Source organism: Anastrepha ludens, chromosome 2 (genome assembly GCF_028408465.1).
Source record: "Anastrepha ludens isolate Willacy chromosome 2, idAnaLude1.1, whole genome shotgun sequence".
NCBI classification, from domain to species: domain Eukaryota; kingdom Metazoa; phylum Arthropoda; class Insecta; order Diptera; family Tephritidae; genus Anastrepha; species Anastrepha ludens.
Genome location: NC_071498.1, coordinates 48398503 through 48426308, shown reverse-complemented (window position 1 = coordinate 48426308; position 27806 = coordinate 48398503).

The window sequence follows — 27806 nt, the reverse complement described above, 5'->3', positions numbered from 1 at the left end:
CTTTCCATATTAACCCATCCTGAGCTTTTGACAAAGCGTAAAATGTTGTTGATACCTAAAGTGTATGGATTATCTACATTCATTGAGAAGTATGATCTTAAATATCGGTTTATGTTTCTGGCTAGAGGCGGGCATGTGCAAGAAAGGTGTTGATTTGTTGCCAATTCCTCCTCATTCCTGCAGCTACGACAAAAATCATGCGTGTAAACGCCTAATCTCCTTGCCTGATTTCCTATGAGACAATGTCCTGTGAGGGCCCCTACTAAGGTCCCAATTTTAAATCTACTCAATTTTATAATATTCTTGGACAGACGTAGATTTAGCCTTGGCCATATTTGTCTAGCAATTTCACAGGTATTGGCACTAATCCATCTTTGATTTGCAGAACTGATTAGTGCGTCCTTAATAAGAAGCTAACAAGTTGCGATAGAAGCTTAAAAGTTGATAGAAGACAGATATCTGTTGATGATATTCCGTTTATCTCTAACCATTTTAAAGCTTCATGAATAGCGTTTATTTCCGCTTGAAAAACGCTACAGTGATCCGGCAGTTTAAAGGATTCACTGATAGGAAGCTCTTCGCAATATAACCTTGATATTACACCGGTGTCCATTTTAGATCTGTCCGTGTAGACCTTAATGATGATACTAACATATATCAATGAACTATATTTTTATAAAGAACTTGCGACATAAATTTAGTTTTAAAAATATTGCCAAAAATGCGAAAAGATAAACTGAGTTAATTATATGAGCGCAAGTGTATGCAGATATCCATACGTATGTATAAGCCTTGCGCTCAATCTACATGATTGTATTTAGCACATTTTTAAGCGGTTCGTGTTTCATTCGTACGTGCACTACCTTTGCATTAGTTGGCTTCTTCCATTTTGAAAACCAATTTTTTTGCGTTATGGAGACTTTTTATATATTTTTCCATTATTTGCACTACCGATGACACGTAATGTGAGAATTGCATTGTTAAACAAATTTCAATTTTTTTCCATTATGTGGAAAAATGTACTTACATATCAGCCTTCGCTACAAAATTACGGCGTTACGTATACGCCCTGTAGAGGTAAAATGAACTATGCGCATCAGGAAAGGTGGCTTTTAGAGTTTCTTGCGCTAAATACAATACGTTTGAGTTTTTTTGTTTTTCGTTATGTTGGCACATATTTCTAAGACATACAGTTGATGATTTTTTGCTAAAAAAACAAATAAGTAGAAATATGAAACAATAAAATCTTAAGCATGCCGAAATCTTAAACAGAACCGTTTTTACTGAATTTGGTTTATGTTAATTAGTTTTGTTTGTTTTTTATCCAAAAACTGTAAAGAGTCCTGAAAGGTGGTATATTTGCCACGAAATTCATATTGTAGTGAAGAGCTACTTCAATTTAATTCGAAAAACCAGCGAAACACCAAATGGTACTTTACCACAAAAAGACGCTGCCAAGGTCAAGGTCATAAAAAATCGAAGCACAAACATGCATTTAATTCCTTCTCTTGTCCAAAGTTTTATATTTTAGTATTTATTCAGCAGGGGGATTTTTTTTCACACTTCATAAGTAAACCACATTGCACTATGTCCAACTGTAGATAAGGAGTAGTCCAAGGTAAATATAAGCTGTACTGAGCGAAATTTGCTCAGTCCATAAGTTCGTGCGTTTTTTAAAGGTGGTTTTAAAATTAATAAAAAAGATGTTTAAAATATTTATTAATCAATAATATATTTTCCTTCATTATTTACAATGTCTTCTCAACGTTTAGGCACATTTTTATATTAATTACCTGCTCAAAAAATTGTATGTCCTTGGAGCCAAAATACGCTACGATATCCCTTTTTATAGCTTCTTTTGAGGAGTAGTTTTTGTTACTCATATGGGATTGCAGTCCACGGAAAAAGTGATAATCACAAGGTGCAATATCCGGAGAGTATGGTGGATGCGGCATTAGCTCCCATCCGAGCTCGTTCAGCTTGCCTAATGTTTGCCTTGCGGTGTAAGGTCTTGCGTTGTCGTGGTGAAACAAACCTTTGAGTCTATTCACTAAAGATGGTAGATTTTTTTTTAAGTGCCTGATTCAGGTTTGATAGCGAATGGGAATAATAATCAGTAGTTATCGGCTGGTTTGGTTCCAGAAGTTCATAGTAAACAATACCGGCCATATCCCACCAAATAGACAAGAAAATCTTCTTGAGGTGAAGACCATCTCTAGGGGTCGGTTCTGGTGTTTCATCTTTATCTAACCATTGGCGTTTGCGAAAAGGATTATTGTAAAGGACCCATTTCTCATCACCAGTAACGATACGGTTCCAAAAACCTTCATTTTCAAGCCGTTGCTGCAGCTGAGAACACACATTCACTCTCTGCTGAAGGTTGGCGACGGAAAGTTTATGCGGAACCCATTTTCCCAGCTTTGAAACCATTCCCAACTGAATCAGGTGCCTGTGAACTGTTCCATGCGATGAATTGAACCTCTGAGCTATTTTTCCATTTTATTTTTATTGATTTATTTTATTAAAATCACTTGTTGAATGCACAATATATCAAAGAAAATATAAATAGTTCCGTTACATTCCGCGAATAATTTTTTGTGTGCAAAAATCGTACAAAAGTGTAATTATGGGTAAAATGCGCACGAACTTATGGACTGTCCTGATATATGTAACTATGTTCAAACATTCACACCTTGTATCTGCCCCCATTGTCCACATTGCAATGCAAAATATGTGACAAGGCTTTATTTTATAGAAATGAGCGCAATTACAATTTCCTTTTCATGAAAATTTCCTGAATATAACCGAATTGCCCTATGTCCTCGATAGCCTTACGAATTCCATCTTTGAGGTTTTGAATCGACCTTTGGCTATTGGCGTCGACCTTCTTTTTCACGTGGCCCTAAAGAAAAAAGTCACAAGGTGTTAAATCTCGAGATCTCGGTAGCGAGTTGTGATCACCTCTTCGAGAGATAACACGCTCCGGAAACTTTTTCCGTAAAAGATCAATGGTTTCGTTGCCAGTGTGGCACGTAGTGGCGACTTGTTGAAAATCCGTTATCCAGATCAATACCATCCGATTTCGGCCATAAAAGATAGTTAATCATTTCTCGATAGCGCAATCCGTTCACCAAAAACACCTGTTATTGGAAAATCCTTTACGACTACGTATCTAAAGTTGGACAAAGAGCAGTTTGGTTTACTTATAAACAGTAAAAGAAAAACCCCTGTTGAGTAAGTACTAAAGGGTGATTTTATAAAAGCTATAGGAAAGTTTTTCAAACAAATACACGTAATCCAAAATATATTTACATTTAGAAATTTAGTACCGAGAGTAGATATTAATTTCAAATTATTTTTTATTTACAGACTTTTCAATATACAGAATTATTTTGCCTTTACAGGCAAATGGTTTTTTATGAAGGGCTTTTACGTGAAGAAACACACTCGGAGGTTTGCCATTGCCTGCCGAGTGGCGACCCGTATAAGAAAAAACTTGATCTTCACTTTCATATTTCATGCACGCAGATTCGAACCTATGCACTGCGAATGATAGCCACGCACCAAACCATTCAGCGTTGGCGAAGGCCATTTTCTATAACTGCATTTCCGCAGCTAAAGCCACAGTACATTGACAAGATTACAAGTTTGAAACTGTGCTGTGGCTGATCTGCGTGAAATAGCTTAGTTGAATTTACAGCTCAGCTAAACGAGGAATTTATTTATGCTGTACTGTACTTCGGCTTAGTTGTCTCGAATTCAATGAAAAATGGTACATTAAAACACACAAGTATACCAAGAAGTTTACAAATTTATTTTGAACTCATGAAACATAATCGCTAATAGAACATTTTCTGATATCACTGCTTCAGATGATGTGCAGCATTACTACAACTACAATACGTTTAATCGAGCAGGTCTAGTTGATATCTCTGCCGCTAATACAGTAGATGCCTTCTTTGTTTCGTATATCTTGCTAATGTACCTGAGATCGCCACTCCCGCAGCAGAATTTGAAAATGGATCGATAACAACTAAATAAAATCAGAAAAATTTTAGTTTTGCAAAAACGGATTGAAAGCCGATAATCACAATTTAAAAGAATATTGCACGATATGTTTGGTCTTTATGTGAGAAAAAGTTCATCTTGCACAAGGAAGAAAAAAAGTATATCCAATTTTAACCCTCTCATGCCCGAATTAAAATGGGCGGGGCTAAAATTTTTTTGAGTAGATATATAAGATAGAGTTAACATCAATATTAACTGTTCAACAGGATGTTGCGTATATGCAACATTGGGCAATGGTGGTATATATTCTAAAACAAGTTTATTTCTTTTACGAATGCCGTTAATTTATATTTTATGTATGATAAGACACGAAACAGTTTTTTTGGGGATTGGAACACAAGTGCACATTACATTTGCTGCACTTACAGCTTGGAAACCCAGTGGTGCATACTCTACATCTGCCTCTTGTTCTCCATTCCGGCCAATGATTATAACCATCAAGTCGTAGTGATTTTGGTGGGTCTTCAATATAAGCTCTTTTATAGGGATTTGATTCAGATCCTGTAGAAGTAGCTGGTGATGATGGAGCTGGAGAAGATGGTGCAGTTCCTGAATTCATTGTCAAAAGGAGTGATGATTTGCGTTCAAAAGTTCGGCAGCAACATTCCAAATGGAAAATTTTTTTATTTTCTCAAATCTGTTTCTTGCCAATGCATTTCCAACGGCCACTAATTTGAAATTGGACGCCCACGCCATTCGATAGGTTGGTATTTTGGTATTTTCACAACAGTCGCATAAAGAAGTATGCCAACAAACCTTTTTATTTCAGGCACAGTGCATTTCAATTGTATTCCTTTTGATTGCATGGCATATAAATTCGTTTCCTCACATATTTTCAGCCACAGTTCATCCGTAAAGAAAGTACTAAAATATTCTATGGGGTTTTTCACCGCATTGCTGCATAATTTACTTTTCCAGATGGTCTCACATTCCATAAACTCAGTACTACTCCACTTCAAACTATTGAAATTAATTTTTTCCATTACCTCCTGTGCAACGATTTAATTTTCATTCAAATCTTCAACATCTTTGCTTCCAATAATTTGGTCAATCAAACCAACTTCCACATTTTCAGCTCTGTTATCTAAATTTTTCAATGTTTCCTCTATAATTTCCTCCATATTTTGATCTTCTTCTTCTTCAATTTCATCATCAACCGAATCATCCCAATCAAAGTTGGCAAATCTTTCAATCTCAGCTTGAGTCAGAAAAAATAAATTATATTTTTCGAAAGTTACCACAATAGACTAATGTTGCATATACGCAACACGAAAATAACAAGATTATTACAGACAAACTAAATAATATTTTGATGAAGGATTTTTTTTCTAAATACTCTCTTACCTTTCTATATTTATGTAGTAATGTTGGTTTTAGCATGAAATAATTATTTTAATAATTTTTTTCCACTTTTTTAAAACACTTTTTTTTGCAAAATCAATTTTTCAACTTCTCGCTCACAAATATAGCTACGGACTGAAAGCGTGTACAGCTGACTGCCAAACAACTTGCTGTTTGCTTTCTCAATACAGTAAGCTATAATTTAAAAGAAAATTCAAAACAATGACTAGAAAATAGCGGGAGTTAGAGGCTCGGAAACACAATGTTGCGTATATGCAACATCGGGCATGAGAGGGTTAAGTATAAGTAGAATAAACCGTTAAAACGAATGGTGTGCTCAGTTTTTTAATATACGTGGGCTGAAAAGTCTCGGGCCTAACACATAGATGAGAGATATCAAAAGAACGTGTGGGCTTTATACTACATGAGCATTTGACTATGAGAAAACTGTTTAAAGCGTGTGCTGCTTTTGCTCACTGTGGACCAAAAACAAGAATGTGTTGATGATTCAAAACGATGACAAAACTACATGCATTGAACTTCGAGTTCCTCCCACGTCCACCGTATTCATCAGATTTGGCTCTCGGCGATTACTGGCTGCTCGCCGGTAAGAAAATTTTCTCGGATGAAGAGGTTATCGCTAAAACTACGGCCTATTTTGAGGCAAAAGATAAATCGCCCTACAAAAGTGGTATTGAAATATTGGAGCGGGGCTTGTATGATTGCGTTGTTCTTAATAGAAGTTATGTTGATGAATGAAACTAATTGCAAACGTGATTTCTTAGATAGGTTCTGGACTTTTCAGCCATTGCGCTAATTCATATGACCTGTTGTTACTTTACAATTAATTCGTAAGGGTTGTACAGATAGTAGTAGTTTTACCAATACACTAAAACACTCAAAATTGCAGGTAATTTTATGCAGCTTATTCCTTTTTGTTTGCTTTTAAGCGTTTCATTTTCACGTTCTGCATGCGCATGGTGGAGTTAAAATACTTTAGAAAAAGAAGGCATCAAATGGCCAGTATGTCTTCCGACTTCCTTCTGTTTTGGTTGTGCTTCTAGTTTTTCCTGCTGGGTGGCTTGAAATCGTATTCATCCGTCGTGTATTTTCTCATTGTTGTTTGCACTGGTCACACACTTCTTTATTCACAATCGAAACATTTTTTATTGCTTTCAGCATTCATTACTCCTCATTTTCCATCATTTTCTCAATACATTTTTTTTTTACTACTACTTTAGTGGTTGTTATCTCTTTGTCGCTGTTCAGTGGCTGGCTTAAACCATGTGAATTCCGGTCACCGTCGTATTTGCTGTCGCTACCGGAAATCAATCATGATCGCCTTTCAATTCAATCGGTTTCTGTTGATTTTCGTGTGCACATCACTCTGCTGCTGTTGCTATTGTTGCTTTTTGCCTTTTTGCCAGAGATAGCGACAACCACAAAAAACAGATTGATAATAAGATAGTGTCCGAGTTGCTGAGGCGCAGAGTTATACTCGAAAATGTTTATGTACTACTTATATATATAAATACGTTGTATATATAAAAATATATAAATATGTGTTCTTATTAATTAATATATTTCTGAAAGCTTCTTTGTGTATGCCCACATAGCAGTAGATATGCAATTCATTTTACTTTGTTAAAAATTCCAAATCGATATGTATATAATATATATAATTGGCGTGTACACCCTTTTTTGGGTGTTTGGCCGAGCTCCTCCTCTTATTTGTGGTGTGCGTCTTGATGTTGTTCCACAAATGGAGGGATCTACAGTTTCAAGCCGACTCCGAACGGCAGATATTTTTATGAGGAGCTTTTTCATGGCAGAAATACACTCGGAGGTTTGCCATTGCCTGCCGAGGGGTGACCGCTATTAGAAAAATGTTTTTCTTAATTTTTCTGTTTCACCGAGATTCGAACCAACGTTCTCTCTGTGAATTCCGAATGGTAATCACGCACCAACCCATTCGGCTACGGCGGCCGCCCGAATCGGTACCTGACTTCAGTCTCTGGCAAAAGCAATACATTTTGTACTTGTCTTTCCTTTTCATTTGCTCATTTCTCCCACGCAACAATATACGCGTTTACTTTAAAGCCAATTAAAGCCAACTTAATCAGGAAGAACTTCCTCAAGTGCAATTGACAGGATCATCATTAATTATTCATTAACACTTTTTCCAATTATCCACTTCCAGCTACAACACTTTAATACACGCTTTACATACAATCTTTCCACTTTCATTACTTCATACTGATTTATGTAATATATTAACGTATGTATGTAGGTATACATTCTCTTATATATATTCTGTTTAAGCTTCAGTAAAATGAATATTTCCCGTGTGGCCAATCAGGTCAAGCTTGGATTCGTAGGAAATCGTAAATATTATAGCGCACCTGATGTCCAAGCCGCATACAACGTGCAATTTTTGTGTGGGTTTTTCTTGTTTGAAACTTTCGGCTTTTGATTCACCACTGCTTTGCTCAGCCGAGAAGCAAAAAAATTTAAACAACAGCTTAGAGATATTCAAGCGATTTTGTTTTTAACCGCTTAGCTCATAAGCAACAAACCTAGGTCAGTGCTTTCAAGTAAAGGATTTTCCAATAAGAGGTGTTATTTTGAATAGCCCACTATTTCGGTAGATGTCACTTTTGAAGCTGACATTTTTTGATATTTGGCAAGTAGAAAGTACGCCATTAATAAAAATGGAACGATACACGCTTAAACAGCGCACTGAAATGATTAAAATTCACTATAAAAATGGCGAAAATTTAGCAGAGACGGTTCGTAAAACTCGAACAGTTTTGGGTCATCGTGAAGCACCTTGTCGGACCGCAATACAGAAATTAGTGATTTCGAGCTGTTGGGACAAGTTAGTGATGTGAAGAATAAAACCCGTCCACGTCGCTCAAGAACAGCCGAAAATATTTCTTCTGGGGCTCATAAACTCCTAGAGTTATTGTTGAAAATTCTCCCTATCCTCAACGTGTGACTATTTGGTGCGGTTTATATTCCGGCGGAGTCATTGGACCTTATTTTTTCGAAAATGAAGCTGGAGCAACATTTATGGTGCATGGATTGCGCTATCGAGAGATGATTAAAAAATTTTTATGGCCGGAATTGGATGGTACTGATCTGGACAACGTGTATTTTCAACAAGACGGCGCTACGTGCCACACAAGCAACGAAACCATTGATATTTTATCAAAATAACACCTCTTGTTGGAAAACCCTTTATAAGTTGGAAAAAATATTTATTATATTTCGCATAGTTTCTGGTGGCTGCTATGAAAAGCGATGAAATTATACACCAGTTTAAGCGACGTAGGTATGGCGAGAAGAAATACATTTGGCATCCTATGAAACCTATAGAACCATTTTGCATACTTTCCGATGGCATGTTTTCGAAGCATAGCAGCACTACTTGCTAGGTGGCAATTTTATACAATAATTCTAATTACACTGCACTACACAAACAAAAAATGAAATTAAAAAATTTAAATTCCGACAATAGATTATGATAAAGAGGAGAGCAAAAAAAAGTACCCGGTTGCTATTCTCTGTCTGGCTGATTAATGTCCTCGTGAGAGCAAAGGGTGAAATCTCTGCTACTCGAGTGGTGCGATGGACGGGACAAGGCAAGAAGAGCATTGGACCTTGCGACGTCTATTACAGTTGCCAAGAAAATGAATACAAATTCAGTCTTGGATTTATAATGGGAGAAAGACTTCGTCGCTAAGTACTGTTGTTCACTTCGGTGGACGAGCGTCTCACAATAATTCGCATTAAAGCAAGCTTTTTAAACATCTTTCTCATTTGCACCAACACCCCGACGGACAAGAAGGATGATGCGACCAAAAATCCCTTCTATGAGTGCCTGGAACGTTCTTTTGAGCGCTGCCCCCGCCATGACATAAGAATTGCGCTTGGCGACTTGAATGCCAGGGTGGGAAAGGAGGGAATTTTTGGTCCCACAGTCAGAAAATTCAGCCTGAAAAACGAAAAATCCGGTAACGCACAGATCGATCATATTGCGATAGATGGAAGACACGCTTCTAGTATATTAGATGTACGTACGATACGAGGACCCAACATCGACTCGGAACATTACCATGTTGCAACCAAAATGCGCACACGCCTCTGTGCTGGAAGAAACTTACATCTAACTACGTAAAGAATGTTCGACTTTGGAAAGCTGCAATCGCAACAGACAGCCAGATATCCAGCATTAACACTGATAACAATGTCAGCTTTGAAGTCTAAGCAGGCAGTTGAGTAGTAAAGTCCTTTCTCGACAAACAGAACTAACACCCTACAAGACTCTCATCATGTTTGTCCTAACTTCTGGGTTGAACGATGACAATATCCGATGAGGCGTCTCTTAGAGTGTTTGAGAGAAAGATTTTGCGGAAAATTTGTGGACCTTTCCGCGTTAGGACGGCGAGTAGCGCATGAGATAGAAAAGTGAGTTGCATCAGTCTAACGATGACATAGACATAGTGCAATGAATAAAGATCCAGCGGCTTTGTAGGCAGAGTCATGTCGTCCGAATGTATACAAACGCTCCGGCAGCTGGTGGTAGAGGAAGGCCTTCTCAGCGTAGGAAAAAACAGGTGGAGAAAGACTTGGTGTCTCCAACTAGTGTCGGTTAGCATGAGAAAGAAACGATTGGCGCGATTTGTTAAACTCGGCCATAAGCGCGTAAGCGGTTATCGCGCCAAGCAAGAAGAAGGAGAATTTTACTAAAATACATACTATGTAATGAAGTTAAGTCCTTAACACAATTTCAATTTTAACTTATTTCTAGACTTTCAGTTGAGGTTAACTTTATTAAAAAACTTTTAGTACAATTTTCTGATAAATACTTTTTTTCATTGTAACCCGTTATGTCTCAGAGTTATACATAATTTTTTCACTTTTTCAAGAAAGAGACAAAAATATCTATTTATTGGGGAGTTAGAGAGTTAAAATGTCCCACAAAAATGTGCTCCGCTGTGTTTTTCACAGGACTGTTGAACATATCATTTATCGTAAATGTAAGGATCACATAGTTGCTTATGTCTATATACCATAAGAATGTACAAAAGCGTGAACACTTTGATTCCAGCTAAAATAAAATTCGGGCGTAAACTTTCAAATCGCCGATACACGCATTTTTTTCTTTTATCTTATCTCAATGTCGAAACCTTATCCTGTTGAAAAAGTTTGATTTTGTCCTACGATATTTTGAGCTTTATGAAATAAATAACTTTTTTGCACGCTGTATAAGTCCAATATTATATCACGTATACAAGCACTCAAAATAGCATACATGAGAATACATATACATATATGTGAAGCAATGCATGTATTGCTATTTTCATTCTTTACAGATACACTCACTTGCACATGTACACATACACCCATACATACATAAATAACACTTCTCCAACCGACTTACTAAAGATGACGCTGATGATGATGATGCTGATTCCGCTACTGCAACCAACGCTCTCAAATGCCCGAGCAATAACAAATGCAACAACAAATGAACTTCAAAATTGTTTAAGTTTTGAATTTCTGATGAGTTGAATTGAAGGGAAAATGTAATGAAAATAAACAAAATGCCATCAAGGGAGTTGCAACTTATCAGGCTAAGAAGGGGTTGCATGTCTTGGAGTGGAGAAGAGCATTAATGTAAGGTATAGTAAATAAAGGAAAGCAAGAAACCTACCGAAAAGTATGCAAGAAGTCTTAGCAGAAAATGTGTAAAGTAGAAAATGGCATGCAGAAGTAGCTATAACAGCAACAGCAACAACAAACAATAATAAATACCATAAGAGAGCACCGGTAGTGTGTGCTAGGGTAGGTTGAAGAGAGGAACGGGGAGGAGTGTTAAAAGTTTCCTAGTTATTACGGGAATTTTGCACTTTAGCATGCAATGATGACAACAACAAAAACAGCATCAACTCGCACAACTAATGAAACAATAGCTGAAGAAATAACTGCTGTACTGCAATTGCGATGCACAGAGATTGCCAAAAAACGAAAAAAAAAAAAATCAAAAACGAAAGCAAACTAGCAGGGTAAATGCCAAGAGCGAAGAAGCAAGGTAAGTAAAGCGTCTTGTCGTGGCCTGCAGCAGAAGGTTGATGAGTGAAATTTCGACAAACAAAATGTGCGTATATACACATACATGTGTACATCCATATGTATGTGTGCACTAGAGTGTGAAACGGGAAAGTGACGATGTTGTCGCTTCTGCTGGTGCTGGCGATGTTAAAGTGAATGCTGATGATAATGTTGCCACATACACACACAATATAGCTATATGAAACATTAAATTGTGCGCACACACTAACACAACGATACAACTTGACTTGCAACGCAGGGATAATACTAGTAAAAGCAATATGCAACAACATATATGTAACTAGAATAAATAAAGGAAGTTCATGCCAAACGGTTAATTGTGTTCTAGAAAATTCAATGGTGCATTATTATTTTACCCCGAAGAATTTCAAGAAAAATGGGTTGTCGCGTGACGGCCATTCGAAAGTGCGTGGGCTCGAATATCTGTGCATGAAACTGCAGAATAATAGAAACAGTTTTTTCTAATAGCTCTCACCCCTCGGCAGACAATGGCAAAGCTCCGAGCGTATGTTTGCCATAATAAAGGAAGAGGAGCTTTTTCAAAAATCTGCCGTTCTCAGGGTCTGTAAGTCTCTCCATTTGTAGAACAATATCAAGACGCACGCCACCAATAGGAGGAGGAGCTCGACCAAATACCCAAAAATGGTGTTAGCGCCAATTATATATTATATATATATATATATATATATATTAGGGCGGGTCGATTTAAAAATCGCTCATTGCTCTGTGAAAATCGTATTCTAGGGATCAAAATAAGAAACTTTGCCGAAGGAACCATACCTCTAAAACGAATTCTGATGTCCCCCAATTTGGGTCGAACGTAAAATCCCACTTTGACCCATTTAGAGTGCTCCAATCGAGTCCAAATATATGACCGACCCCCACTAACTTTGGACGGCCGATCCACCCATGCCAGTGGCACACTCCCCTGGGGGGTTCAGCATACAATCATTTCTAAATATTACCATTTTTGGCCTTTACATGAGAAAATCAGCTAAATGGCTATGCTTTTTCTTTGTTTTTGTTTATTTATAATAATATTTATTATTTATTTATTATTTATTATAATATCTATTTTTTCTCTTAAGAAATTTATTTAGTCAGAACATATGTAAATGAAAAAATTAATTTAAGTGAGTTATAGAAAAGAAACTAAAAAGTTCGACCCAAATTGGGGGACATCAGAATTCGTTTTAGAGGTATGGTTCCTTCGGCAAAGTTTCTTATTTTGATCCCTAGAATATGATTTTCACAAGGCAATGGGCGATTTTTTTGCCTCCCACAAATCGACCCGGCCTAATATATATATAAGCTGTTTTTTCTGTTATACCCGATTAAAATAATTTCAGAAATATGCTTACCTTGGGAAACAACCCTGAGTGAAATGCGATCCATGTAGACTAGTGGACCAAGGCTTTACGAAACGTATTAGGCTTCAGGACCAAAGATAAAATAGTACTATAAATAGTTGAATGCCAGCAGTCTTCTACTTGCAATTGAAAGTATACAAAGGTGCCATCAAATTGCAAGTGAGATTTACGAATTGCTGAAACACTTAATGTATCCCAAATGTCTGATCTGACACATAAAAAAGAAGTAGTCGTCCTCGCGTGATTCGAATCAATGCAGCCATGGAAGCCGTTTGAGAAAGAATAATTAGAGATAATCTGTACATAAAAGTCTTCTGTCGCTAAACTGGTCATCTTCTGACAACGCGATTGAAGAAAATTCGGCTCGACAGAGGAAATCAGCTTCTCCGGTGGCATGCGGTCAACTTCCATGAAAATATTCTTTCCACATATGAGAAAATTTCCATGGTTGAAGAAATTCTTAATAAGGAAATCGACAAAATCTATGCCCAAACTTCTAAAGATGCAAAATATGTTATTCCAAGGGTTCAGCGTGGCCACCATCCCGCCTCCGTAATGGTTTGGTGGGGAGTATCTTGTAAAGGCATTACATCTCTTCATTTCTGCGAAAATAAGGGTAAGACTGGAGCAAAAGTGTACCAGAAGGATGTCTTAGAAAGCATGGTAAAGCGGTTGAGCAATACTCTCTGCAATGGAGAGCACTGGATCTTCTAGCAAGACTCCGCTCCAGCCCATAAGGCAACCTCACAGCAGTGGCTAAAAAACAATATTCCTGTGTTCACAACCGCAGAAGATTGGCCGTCTGGAAGTCCAAATCTGAATCTATTTGACTACAGTTTGTAGTCAGAATTGGAGAAAATAACCTGTCAAAGACCTCACTGAAATTTGGAGACTCTCAAACAATCTTTGGTTCGAGCAGCGACGTTAATATTCATGGAAAACGTACATGCTGCAATAACTGAATGCCCTAACCGGCTGAAGGCTTGTGTAAAGGAAATAAAACTAACTTCATTAAAAAAGTATTAAAATTTCATATCTATAACGAACATCACTTGTAGCAGAACTTATGGCAGGTCTAAGTATATAAAAAGTAGATAAGGTTTATCTACTTAAGTTTAGAATTCAATAATACTGCAATACGTGTTCTTTCCATACTCTGAAAGCTATGCTCTAATAATACTACTGAATCTATATTACATATGCAAAATCTTCCTCTTATCGATTCACCGAACTTAAATACGATGAAATGTGAACTGCGACGGAAAAAGGTATTCGTTCAGAAGCTTACACCCTTACACTCTTCCATAGCAGTTTTAGGTCCACTATTATAGAACCTTACCAATGACGTTGCCTTAAGACAGGATATGCCTCTTAGAATCAAAGTCGTTGGATTCCTGGATGATAATCCAGTGATAATAATGTTAAGACACATCTAAGATATTGAGAGGCCCAACCGGTGAGACATTATTATTGCCGAAAATTGTGGTAAGCACTTTTAACGAATTTCCATAATAATTAATAGCTTCCGAAACTGATTCGTGCGTGAATTTCACGGAGATAAAAATCTATATAAGCCTTGAGTAACGCTTCAACGTTCTAATGTAGAATCTGTATATCCCCATTGAGAACCTCGTGAAAAATTACAATGTAATAAAATATATAGATGAATATGCTTTTGTTCAGCAGCATCTTCGCTGTCATGGCTGCCCCACAGTGGCAATGAGAATTTCGATGTATTTGTATTATCGCCAGTGAATTGCAAATGTAATTTACTGTTGCTTTGAAAAACCAAGAGCTGATGTGATAATAAATAATTAACACAGAGAGGAAAGGGCGAAAATTTGGCAATTAATGAAAAACGGAATGATCAGCAAGAAATTCGCCATGAATATGCGAAATGTGCTAATGAATTTTTGGGTGGTTTGTAGTTGTTTGCATTTCTGCATTTCTGTCAAAGTTTAATGCCCGTTTCTCTTATTTCAATTTGTGCTTATCATTTAATTTTGTGAAATAGTTTGCTTGCATATATTTGTGGTATGAACTTTTTTCGCAGAAAGAGTTCATTTAATTAATGGTAGAATTTGAATTTTATAAGAAAGATTTTAAGCTTATAGCAGTAGAAGAGAGACAACATCCAAAGAATTTCCATGTGATAAAACTTTTATGAGAAAACGTTGGTGTGCATATATTGAAACGAAAGTATCATAGTTGTCCTATTTAGGAAAACGGACTTTATGAACTCCTTTATAATCCTGTTAAGCTGAAAATAACAATGAAATGAGACCTCAAGACAAGAGACGTTTATCTCCATTGCTTAAAGTAGCCGTGACTGAAGCATTGGTTTGATCCTGAATCGAAACAGGAGTTCCTATAATGGTGCATAGAAGGAGTATTCCCGTCAAAGTATTCTAAGTTTGAAACGTCGGATACTTAATTAAAATCCTACTATTTTATGGGATTCCGTAGTGAATTGACATATTTATTACTTTTTTCTCAATAAAATACTATGTAGAGCTTTTGGTAAAAGTACGCAAACTGATTGTTGAGAAAGGAAAAAGCACATTAGGTAAATAAATTTGGTTTTTGAAGACAACGCACCGTGAGGGAAACCTTCAAAATGACGTAATAATCTTCAATTTATTAAAGTGCTGGAGGATGGTTCCATGTGTAGAAGTCCACGCAAGTGGGGAAAGTTACTGATCGCCATTCACTTGGGAGTGGCCAGGACGATTCTTCTACATATGGTTCAAGCAGCTCACAACGGCCGGGATTAGCCCACGTATCCTCTGGGTAGCTTCCGAACACCCGTTCGGGAGTGAGCTAACGTGAGAAGGCGAAACATTCCAGGATAGCTGGTTGTGCGCTGGGTTTGGGACCCGCCACTTAAAAAATCCCCCCCAATGAAAAGAACTGCAAAGCCTCGGATGAGAACTGCCTTTACTGATGACGACCCCTGCAAACGAAATAAGGAATATGATTTGAGGGCATGCACCTGGAATGTCCGGTCCCTTAATGGGGAAGGTGCCTCTGCCCGGCTGGTTGATGTCCTCGTGAGAGTAAAGGCTGACATCACTGCCATCCAAGAGATGCGATGGACGGGGCAAGGTAAGAAAAACATAGGACCTTGCGACGTCTACTACAGCTGCCATGTAAAGGAGCGCAAATTCGGTGTCGGATTTGTTGTGGGAGAGAGACTTCGTCGCCAAGTACTGTCGTTCACTCCGGTGGACGAGCGTCTCGCAACAATCCGCATCAAAGCGCGTTTTTTTAACATATCGCTAATTTGCGCCCACGCCCCGACGGAAGAGAAGGACGATGCGACCAAAGATTCCTTCTATGAGCGCTTGGAACGTTCCTATGAGCGCTGCCCCCGCCACGACATAAAAATCGTGCTTGGCGACTTCAACGCCAGGGTGGGCAAGGAGGGAATTTTTGGTCCCACAGTCGGAAAATTCAGCCTGCACAACGAAACATCCGGTAACGGACAGAGGCTGATCGACTTCGCCGGGGCCCGAAACATGGTAGTCTGCAGCACCTGATTCCAGCATAAAAAAATGCACCAAGCTACCTGGCTGTCTCCTGATCGAAAAACGCGAAACCAGATCGATCATGTTGTGATAGATGGAAGACACGCTTCTAGTGTATTAGATGTACGTACGATCCGAGGACCCAACATCGACTCGGATCATTACCTTGTTGCAGCCAAACTGCGCACCCGCCTCTGTGCAGCAAAAAACGTACATCTACCTGCGCAAAGAATGTTCGACATCGAAAAGCTGCAATCACAACAGACAGCCAGAAGATTCGCCACTCGACTCTCACTCCTGCTCTCGGAGAGCACTGCCCAACAAACCGGCATGCGCGAGCAATGGAGCAACATTTCTCGCTCCCTACGTACCGCCGCCGAAGAAGAAATCGGATTCCGGCGAGCCCGAAAAAACAATTGGTACGACGAGGAATGTCATGCTGCCGCAGAAAGAAAGGATGCTGCCTATAGAGCCACGCTGCGATCGGGCGCAACGCGAGCCATGTGGGATCGCTACAGAGACCTGAAAAAGGAAGAGAGACGTATTATCCGACAGAAGAAACGAGAGGCCGAAATACGTGAGTGCGAGGAGCTTGAGATGCTGGCCAATAGGAACAACGCCCGAAAATTCTACCAGAAAGTTCGGCGGCTTACAGAAGGTTTTAAGACCGGGGCGTTTTCCTGTAAGAACAAAGACGGCGATCTGGTGACTGACGTACAGAGCAATCTTAAATTATGGAGGGAACACTTCTCGAACCTGTTAAACGGGGACAGCTGCGCATGTCATAGAGAATGTGAAGATCCCGATACCCCAATCGTTGACGACGGAATTGTCGTTCCGTTACCCGACCATGACGAGGTGAGAATAGCAATATCACGGCTAAAGAACAACAAAGCCGCGGGCGCCGACGGACTGCCGGCTGAGCTATTCAAACATGGCGGCGAGGAGCTGGTAAGGTGCATGCATCAACTCCTATGCAAAATATGGTCGGATGAAAGCATGCCTGCCGATTGGAATTTAAGTGTGCTCTGCCCAATCCATAAGAAGGGCGATCCTGCAATTTGTGCCAATTACCGCGGGATTAGTCTTCTAAATATCGCCTATAAGGTCCTAGCGAGCGTATTGTGTGAAAGGCTGAAACCCACCGTCAACCAACTGATTGGACCTTATCAGTGTGGCTTCAGACCTGGAAAGTCTACCATCGACCAAATATTCACAATACGCCAAATCTTGGAAAAGACCCATGAAAGGAGAATCGACACACACCATCTTTTCGTCGACTTCAAAGCTGCATTCGACAGTACGGAAAGGAGTTACCTGTATGCCGCTATGTCTGAATTTGGTATCCCCGCAAAACTAATACGGCTGTGTAAGATGACGTTGCTCAACACCAGCAGCACCGTCAGAATTGGGAAGGACCTCTCCGAGCCGTTTGATACCAAACGAGGTTTCAGACAGGGTGACTCGCTGTCGTGTGACTTCTTTAACCTGATGTTGGAGAGCATCGTACGAGCCGCAGAACTTAATCGCTCAGGCACAATATTTTATAAGAGCGTACAATTGTTGGCGTATGCCGATGATATTGACATCATCGGCCTTAACAACCGCGCTGTGAGTTCTGCCTTCTCCAAACTCGATAAAGAGGCAAAGCGAATGGGTTTGGTGGTGAACGAGGACAAAACGAAGTACCTCCTGTCTTCAAACAAACAGTCGGCGCACTCGCGTATCGGCACTCACGTCACTGTTGACAGTTATAATTTTGAGGTTGTAAAAGACTTCGTTTATTTAGGAACCAGCATTAACACCGATAACAATGTCAGCCTTGAAATCCAACGTAGAATCTCTCTTGCCAACAAGTGCTACTTTGGACTAAGTAGGCAACTGAGCAGTAAAGTCCTCTCTCGACGAACAAAACTAACACCCTACAAGACTCTCATCATGCCCGTCCTAACGTATGGCGCAGAAGCTTGGACGATGGCAACATCCGATGAAGCGACGCTTGGAGTGTTCGAGAGAAAGATTCTGCGTAAGATTTTTGGACCTTTGCACGTTGGCAACGGCGAATATCGCAGACGATGGAACGATGAGCTGTATGAGCTTTACGACGACATAGACATAGCGCAGCGAATAAAGATCCAGCGGCTTCGTTGGCTGGGTCATGTCGTCCGAATGGATACAAACGCTCCGGCTTTGAAAGTATTCGATGCGGTACCAGCTGGTGGTAGTAGAGGAAGAGGAAGGCCTCCTCTGCGTTGGAAAGATCAGGTGGAGAAGGACTTGGCTTCACTTGGTGTGTCCAATTGGCGCCGGTTAGCACGAGAAAGAAACGACTGGCGCGCTTTGTTAAACTCGGCCAAAATCGCGTAAGCGGTTATCGCGCCAATTAAGAAGAAGAGAATTGAATTGGAATGCTTAAGAGTCCTGAGGAGCTTTAATGAAAAAAAAATGTTATAAATTTCTTAATTAGAATAAAGACTTTAAGCAACTCTTTATATCTCAAATTTTCTGTGTTAACCTTAACAAATTTTATAGAAGTTAGCTGAAAATAGTAAAATTCCATCCTCTCAATTTAAACTATGATCAAACAATAAAAATCTCTACATAAGTGTCACATATACATGGCCCGCCATCTATCGTTACGGATTTGAACTAGGTATTATTTGAAGAATGGTAACATTTAGCTGTCATCTGATTTGACAGAAAATTAGTTTTATTCTTCCGCTGAACGAAAATGGTTATGTATACGCTCAAAGAACGCTAGGAAATATTGCGACATTACTTTGAAAATCATGGTCATGTTGCAGAATGTGTACGAGAATTACGTACGGCAATGGGAAGAAGAAAAGCACCGAATGAAGCGTATGTGCGTTACTTTGCGAAAAAAGTAAGAGAAACTGGGTTGTTTATTGACGTTTGTTCCGAGAAATTGAAGAGGAGGATATTGGTGGCATTTCGTTCCAACAAGATGGCGCTACTTGCCACACAGCGAATGCTACGATCAATCTTTTGCGCACTGTCTTCGAATATCGCATTAGCAGCCGAAATTCTGATTCGTTCGGCCGCCTCGGAGCTGCGATTTGACGCCGTTGGATTATTATCTTTGGGGTGCCGTCAAAGACCAGTGTTATGCCAACAAACCAGCAACATTTGATGCACTGAAGACCAACATACGCGATGTCATAGCTGAAATACAGCCGCATACAATCGAAAATGTGAATGAAGTTGTGTTCCATTATTAACCGGAGGGATTGTACTTCAAAATAAAAAAAAACTGTTTGGAAAAATATTGAGTAGTTTCTTTTTTATAGCATTTTTAATTCCGTAAAGTTATATGGCGGGCCCTTTATCATACTCTTTTTATTTAAAATTTAAGTTAGAAATTACGGCCTGAACCTTAAATTTTTCCTCATAGTGCAACGCACTAGAGCTTGACTTTTGCGTCAAGTCTTATAAGAGATGAACTGTTGGCATCAGAGTGTGCGTAGATACGAGATTTAGGTAGATATGAGGACTTTTACCTTACAGTATTTTAAAAGCAGATCACTTGAGTTTATCAGAATCAAATTTAGAGAATACAGGGCGATTAATTTAGTGTTTTTGTTTTGCATCGTATGTTGTTCTGAGAGCTCTTTTCGTATAAAAGAAAGCTCTTTTTCATCAGAAATTTTGCCGAGCAGCCAGTTGCGACGTGTTTAAGTTGTTGGTTATCGCATACAGTGGGCTCATTGAAAATAATTTAAAATCACTTTTTCTAACGAAACGTATCTATATGACGGCGGATATGTTAGTAAGCAAAACTGCTGCATCTGAGGATCGGAAAACCTGCACATGATTATGGATAAGCCAATACATCCCTTAGAGGGAGTGAATGATTGGCATGGGCTTTAGAGCATTGGCACTATTGTCTCATTTTTCTTTGAAAAATCTGCTGAAAATGCCGTTTCGGTCAATAGTGATTGCTACAGAGGTAGAATACAGGATTTTTGTGGCCGCAATTGGGAGGCATGCTCTCGATCGATCGCCAAGTTCGTACCATTCGTACCGTGACGGCGATGTTAATTGGTTAGCTCAGTGCTACGATTTGATGCAGTTAGACTCGTTTTTTGTAGATGCTATGCGAACAATTCATTGGCGATTCAGGCTTTTAGAATGAATATGGAGCAAGTCATTCGTGGGATAGAGCTAGAAGCCGTCAAAGAGATCTTGGAAAACTGACATTATGCGTAACTGAGAATAATGAATGGTAGGTACGTAGGTTAGATGGCAAGAGTACCCTAGGTATACTACAAGTAGCATTTACGTACCGTTTTGTTCCCATAATGAATGGACTCATATTATATTAGAAGTGGGAATGTTTGCTCTTTTAAATAAACCAATACTCGTAATAGCAGAAAAAAATTATCTTTGCACATTTTTTGATTTTTTAAAAAGAAATCACAAAATGGACCTCCTTGTATCATATGTGTAAGTGCAATGAAAAAGTATACATTTTAATCGGTTCATCACAGCTAAACCAAATTTTAAGAACATAAAAAACTAAATATAGCTTTCCAAAAAAATTTAGTATTTTTTACAATTCTGGGTGCGGCGACTCATTTATTGAACAACTAGCAGTTTGCAATAATACTCCATTCTGTACATTCAATTACATATATATATATTGTATATATATATATATATATATATATATTGTATATATAATATATATAAACTGTATATATATATATATATATATATAAACTGCCTATCCACAGATTTTTTAAAATATATTTCTTTGGTTTTGAAAATTGTACTAATAAGTAAGTAATAAGTAAATAATTTATAAATTTTATTATTACAAAGGGATAGTAAAGTTTTCAAGGTTTCATTGCAAAAAATGGTACTCCAATCGGCTTAAGCCTTTTGATTTTTTGAAGTTTAAATATTAAAATTACAGATTTGAACACATTTTGGCATAGATACGCCTCTTTGGTAATTTTATCAAATTTTGTCAAAAAAACAAAAACCTGACTGGAAAAATCAATTTGAAAATGTAAAAATCCTGCGCAAAGCGGATTACTCAGCGCGTAGTTACATATTTTGGGAATTTATAAAATGTGGATATATAAAAAGTAAAAACTGTGGAGATTGAGGTTGTTTTAGGTGGTATCCCTAAAACAAAATAAGAGAGTGTCAAAATAGTCAGTTTTTATAAGTAAAATTAAAAAATTTTGTTAGGTTAATACAAACACAAAAAGGAGATTAGAAAGAAAAAAAAAAACATAAACAAAAAAATGATATTAATAAAACTCAGCAATTACGTCAGTTCAATATTTGATTCTGCCCAATTCACTGAGAGCATACAGCCGGCACTGCAATAAGCATCAGTATTCTCTCAGGCGTGCATAATACTCGCATGTACCGAAGCATATCAACCAAAGCTTTAGGCGGCAAGATATTGTGGAGAACGAGTAGTTCAGTATTCGTTCAGTTGAACAGCTTAAATGTTTTTTTTTCTAAATTTTCAAGCTTTTGAACAATTAGAGCAGCTAAAAAAATGTAAATTTTATTTGTCAGCATTTCTTCAACTTTCCAAGAATGTTAGCTCTGTGTTTGAACAGTTTGCGAAACATGGAAGAAAGTGCTCACAAAATGGCTAAAATAATTAAAACAAGTGTTACTCGAATTACTCGAAAGAACTCAATATACTCGAAAACTTTTATAGTCGTTAGAGCACAAACAGCCGTGCGTTGCTTATACGCCCGGGCTACCCGAAAATGTGCGAGCAAACGAGGTCTATCAACGAAATTCAAATCATAAAATAAAAAATTGTGTGTGGAAAAGAGGTTTACCGCAAAATACGATGAGGTTATAAGTACATACATAGAATGAGTGTTGGTATGTTTGTAGAATTGCATACTTTTTTATTAGAAATTATTTTAGTCATTACAAAGGTGACAGTTTTCAATGCGGATATCCGTAAATAGCGAATCGCAGATGCTCGCTGCAATTCATCAAGGATAATCATTAGTTGGCAATCAAAAATGCGGCCTAATTACGGTCAAAGGCACAAATTATAATTTTATGTGGAAAATAAAAGAAACAGATAATAAAATATCAGTCATGACAACAAATGCAGAATAATGAATGAGCGCCACCAATCAAAGCGAGTGAAAAAGATGAATTTACGGTTATGCCAGACATGACAAGTGACCATAATCATAAACAAATACCATGAAAAATATACATGAAAATAAAATTTGGTAGAACGTTAAAAAGCCATTGAAGAATAAGAAGAAGAAGAAATATCGTGAAAGATTTGAAGTGAATCTCATTATGACCAAAAAGCAGCGGGTAAAAATGGCATTAAACAATAGAGTTTGGCACGAAATTCGGACGTGACAACAATCACATACCCACCTAAGAGAAGGAAATAAATAATTCCAAATGTATATACATATATTTCAAATCAAAATAATTGAAGTGTAAGGGAAGTTTTGTGGAAATGGATAAGCTCAGTACACATTTCGACAGGAATTTGTTTGTAAGCGCACAACAATTCCCAACAAATACAAGTTTCAACACACATACTATAAATGAATACATATTTTTTGATGGTATTTGTATAATGAATATCTTTGGCAACGGAAGCGCATTATCCTGCATTATTGAAAAGCCAAAGGACAATTTTTTTAGGTGCTTTTTTTAGGAGCGCCATCAATGGCATCAGCAACGCAAACGAGGCGCAAGGAATGGAAACTGACAAACCAAATCGATGGTCAGAGGTATTTAGGACAACAAATGAGCTAAGAAGAAGAAGAAGAAGAAAAAGATTAAATGATGCTGGAAAAAGATGGACATAAAACATGGATTTTCTCAACATGAAAAAAAGAAAATTATGACTGTGTAAATATTGTAAATAACAATCAAAATTCTAGCACAGACCACAGAATTGCACACAAAAGCAATTGGAATGTCTAGAGCTGAACAAAATCACATACGAGAGCCTGAAGTAAGGGAATGCTAAAAAATAAACCTGTAATTCATTTTAGCTTAGGTTGGCAGCAGGTGATGAATTTTATGCAAAGACTATTTCCTCTAATTATATCTACATATACAGTAGAAACTCGATTGTTGTACTAGCAAAACTGGATTCGATTCAAGTTTTGATGTTGTCGCAAGTATTAAGGGTGTTTTTCTATGCAAATTAAAGTAATTTTTTTTACTGAGAGCTATCCATATTAATTTGTTTTTATTACATTAATTGAACACATTTTAAAGGCATAAATTGCCTTTGCAACTAAAGAAATTTTCGATTTTGTTTTGTTTTTTATTCACTCGCTCGTTCAGGGCCGCACTATTTCTGAACCTCTGCAGCGTCATAACATCGTTTACGCAAGCATTATTTTGCTCTGCCCAATCCAAGCATATATTGGAAGCTGATGTAGCCTCCTCCGATGTAATTTTATTCGTATTAAGCATCATGTCGTTAGTTTCATCACCGACTGTTTCGATGTCTTCATTGCAGTATTCTTCATTTAAAGCCGTGGGTTTCGAATAAGGTTCAATAATCCATTGCTCGATTTCACATCGGGAGATTTGCTGCATGGCTCTACAGCCTAAAACAAAGTTGGAATGAATTGAAAGTTCCGTTAATGCATCATCAGCTATCTGCAATTGTAACTCGGAATGAGGAATGATGACGTGAGAACTCCAGGCAGATGCTTTTTTAAATAAGTTTTGAAACGACGACTGAATGAAAGTTACAAAGGGATCATCCCACTGTTATGTAAAAAGCATATTGGATTTATCAGGTCGATACTTCGCAGTGCCTTCGTGATAGTTTCTCTACTATTAACAATGTGATTTAAGCGAGATTTTTTGTAGTTCAACTTAGCAAGCCTTGTAACGTTTGTATCCATGGGCTGTAATAGAGGCGGGCAAGGAAGCACATTACTGATATTTGGCCGTAGTAGTTTAACTCGCCGTCTTTGGGATGACATTGAGGATTATCAATAAGAAAGAGAGCTTTTTCCAGAAGATTTTGTGCACGAAGGTACTCTTTAACCTGTTTATTTAAGCGATTTTTGATTGAAACCTGATTCTTTGTTTTTTAAAAAAATTAACATACCTCTGAAACAAAGTTTTACCAAACAATTCTTTAAATTAAGCTTAGGTCATGCAATCACTTTTATTACCTTTTTAGACAACAGGCATATCAGTAAAAAAATTTAAATGAATGTAGATTCGCGTATTTCCCAATGACAATTTTTTCTATTTCACGGATTCCAGTAGCATTTGTTCAAGCAGGGAACGGTATTCTCTCCGTACTGGTCTTATTCCCCAGAGTCGAGGTTTCTTTTGAGAGCACAAGAATTTTATCAGGTAAAATCTTTCAAAATAAGCCAGACTCATCGGCTTTGTATATCTGCTTATTTGTCAAATTTAAATTTTGTAAAATTTGTCCATTCAGAGAAGTCAATCTAAGATGCTAAGGACAATCACAAACGCAAATTGGTACATAAAAAATGACGACATTCACCGCGACCTCGGCATAGACACTGTCACTGAAGCAGTAAAAAGAAGCAGCAGTAAGCACATCTTGCGTCTATTAGAGCACAAAAACCATGAGATGAGACTGATACCGGAAATGGAACTTAAACCAAGAAGACTAAAGCGCAAAACACCCACAGATCTTGCTCGTACTGTAATATAAAATAAAATATAATAATATTAAATTATAGAAAACTATGTATTAGTAAATTGTAACTAAATACCACCAAAGACAATAATGTTTTCTTTCAAAGGGAAGGGACATTTCAATTCCAAACCCTAACACCAATTACTTATTGTTAATATTAACAGATCGTAATTTATAATGGAAATTTTTTTTTTTTTTATTAACGCATCTTAAAGTATAAGCAGAATAACGTTTAGAAATTACAACTAGTACAACGAAATAAAGATACTAACGAGCAATTTTAATTGAACATATATATTAAAAAAGGAAAAAACTAAGATGCCTCAATATTCATAAATTCATTATGAATGTATAAATATATAAGGTCCATCTGCTACTGGGTCCCCATCTGGTCTAAAACTGTTTTACGCTTGAGCCGCCGACGATGAGTATTTGGCTGAAGCAAAGCCAATGCTTCAGCGTTGACATGTGTACTTAAACGTTGTCTGTGAGCCATGGCGTACTTTTTCGCCACGTCAGTGATGGGTAAGATACCAAGATCACGATGGAGGTCGAGATTTCTCACATAGTATGGAGCATTGACGATGTTGCGCAACACTTTATTTTGGAATCGTTGGGTAATAGACATGCAAGATTCGCTTGAGCATCCCCATAGCTGAATGCCATACGTCCAGACCGGTTTGAGTATTTGATTATATAGTAGTAGTTTGTTGTTCGTTGACAGAATAGAGTGTCTGCCAATAAGATAAAGAAGGTTTTTTGTTTTTAATTCCAGCTCTTCACGCTTTTTCTTGACATGCGCCTTCCAACGCAGTTTAGCATCAAGGGTTATACCAAGATATTTTGCCTCGTTGACGTACGGTATATTTACGCTGTTTATGTAGACTGGCTTGTAAATTGTTTTTTTCAGGCCGAATACAATGTGAACTGATTTGGAATTATTTAATTTGATACGCCATTTTTTTGCCCACGTTGCAATAGAACTCACCGCTGATTGCAATTTCGTCGTTGTAGTCTCGATCACTTCTCCAACTGCTAGGATAGCCGTGTCATCTGCAAAGGTTGCGGTAACGTGTTGCTCGTGAACCGGTAAGTCATACGTATACAAGAGGAACAGAAGAGGACCTAGGATACTTCCTTGAGGTACCCCCGCGCTTGCTTTTTGCAATGAAGAATAGGCGTTGTCAAGTCTGACACGAAAGTATCTACCATCAAGGTAGGAAGAAGGGATTTCGCAATAATTCCTGGGCAAAATCAATTTTAGTTTGTGGAGTAAGCCCGTATGCCAAACTTTGTCAAACGCCTGCGAGACGTCAAGAAACACCGCTGCGCAAACTTTGTTTTCCTCTATCGCACACTCTATGGTTCTAACAACCCTGTGAACTTGGTCGATAGTGGAGTGATTTTTTCGAAAGCCAAATTGGTGCGTTGGAATAACTCTCTTGTTTTCTATAATCGGCAACATTCGAGTCAGTAACAGTCGTTCAAAAAGTTTGGACAGCATGGGTAGCAGAGAAATAGGTCGGTATGAAGACACATCATTTGGTGGTTTTCCGGCTTTCAAAATCATAATTACTTCTGCTGTCTTCCAGTACATAGGAACATATTTCACCAAAAAGCACAAATTAATCAATTGAGACAGACAAGTAATACAATTATTGGGCAATTTTTGAAGAATTTCTGCAGTTATGAGGTCGAAACCAGGCGTTTTTTACGTTTTCATTTGGAAAATTTCGCTCATTACTTCTTCGTTACTAACTGGCTCAATGCTGACATCGCTTTCAATCCAATGGAAATAAACAAAAAAAAAAAAAAAAAAAAAAAAAAAAAAAAATTTGTCCAAAAAGGGGTTGATGGAGTCACTCTAATTTGTTAATTTTTATCCGCAAATTTATAGCCATCGTATTTCACGCCTCTTTTTGAAGTTTGCCACTCAACCATTGCTAGCGTGGAAGCCTCCAGGCTTTTCTTGACTTTGCCATGTAATAACAGGGCTTTCTCTTCTAGCATATCACTTGTAATTTGTAAATTTTTGAGGCTTTGCTCCGCAAACTAATTAAACAACGCCTAGCTACTGCATTAATGGAAATTCTCGCATTTAATTTATTTAGAATGTAACCCTTTTCTTTTATTGTAAGCAGCGTAAATTTTCTCTTTGTCGTTATCAAGCCACACCATGCAAAATTTAACGCAAACCTGTGATTAAAAATGAATTCATCTATCATAACATCATCGATTTGATTTCTTGTTTGACCATCTGCAGATGGCCATGTAGCTTGGTAAATCTTCTTATGCTAGAATCTGCAATCTGGTACTGCAGACTGCCAGTTTTTTGGGCTCGGCGAAGTCGATTAGCGTAAGTCTGTGACCGGATGTATCGTTGTGGAAGCTGAATTTTCTGGCAATGTATTCAGAAAAATTCTCTTTACCAATCCTTACTTTGAAATCGGTAATGACGGTTTTTACTCAAGGGACCCATGAAAGATATATTTGATCACGTTGTTTTCTCTTTCTTTGATGCGTGGATGCAAATCAGCGAGACGTTGAAGAATCTCACTTCCTAATTAAGCGCTCGTAAATTCCAGCTACAAACTCTCAAGCCACAGTCCATCAAACATCCGCCTTGGTCGTCATGAAAACAGAAAGTTCTCATCTGATGCATTGTTGTTGGGTTCATTGAAA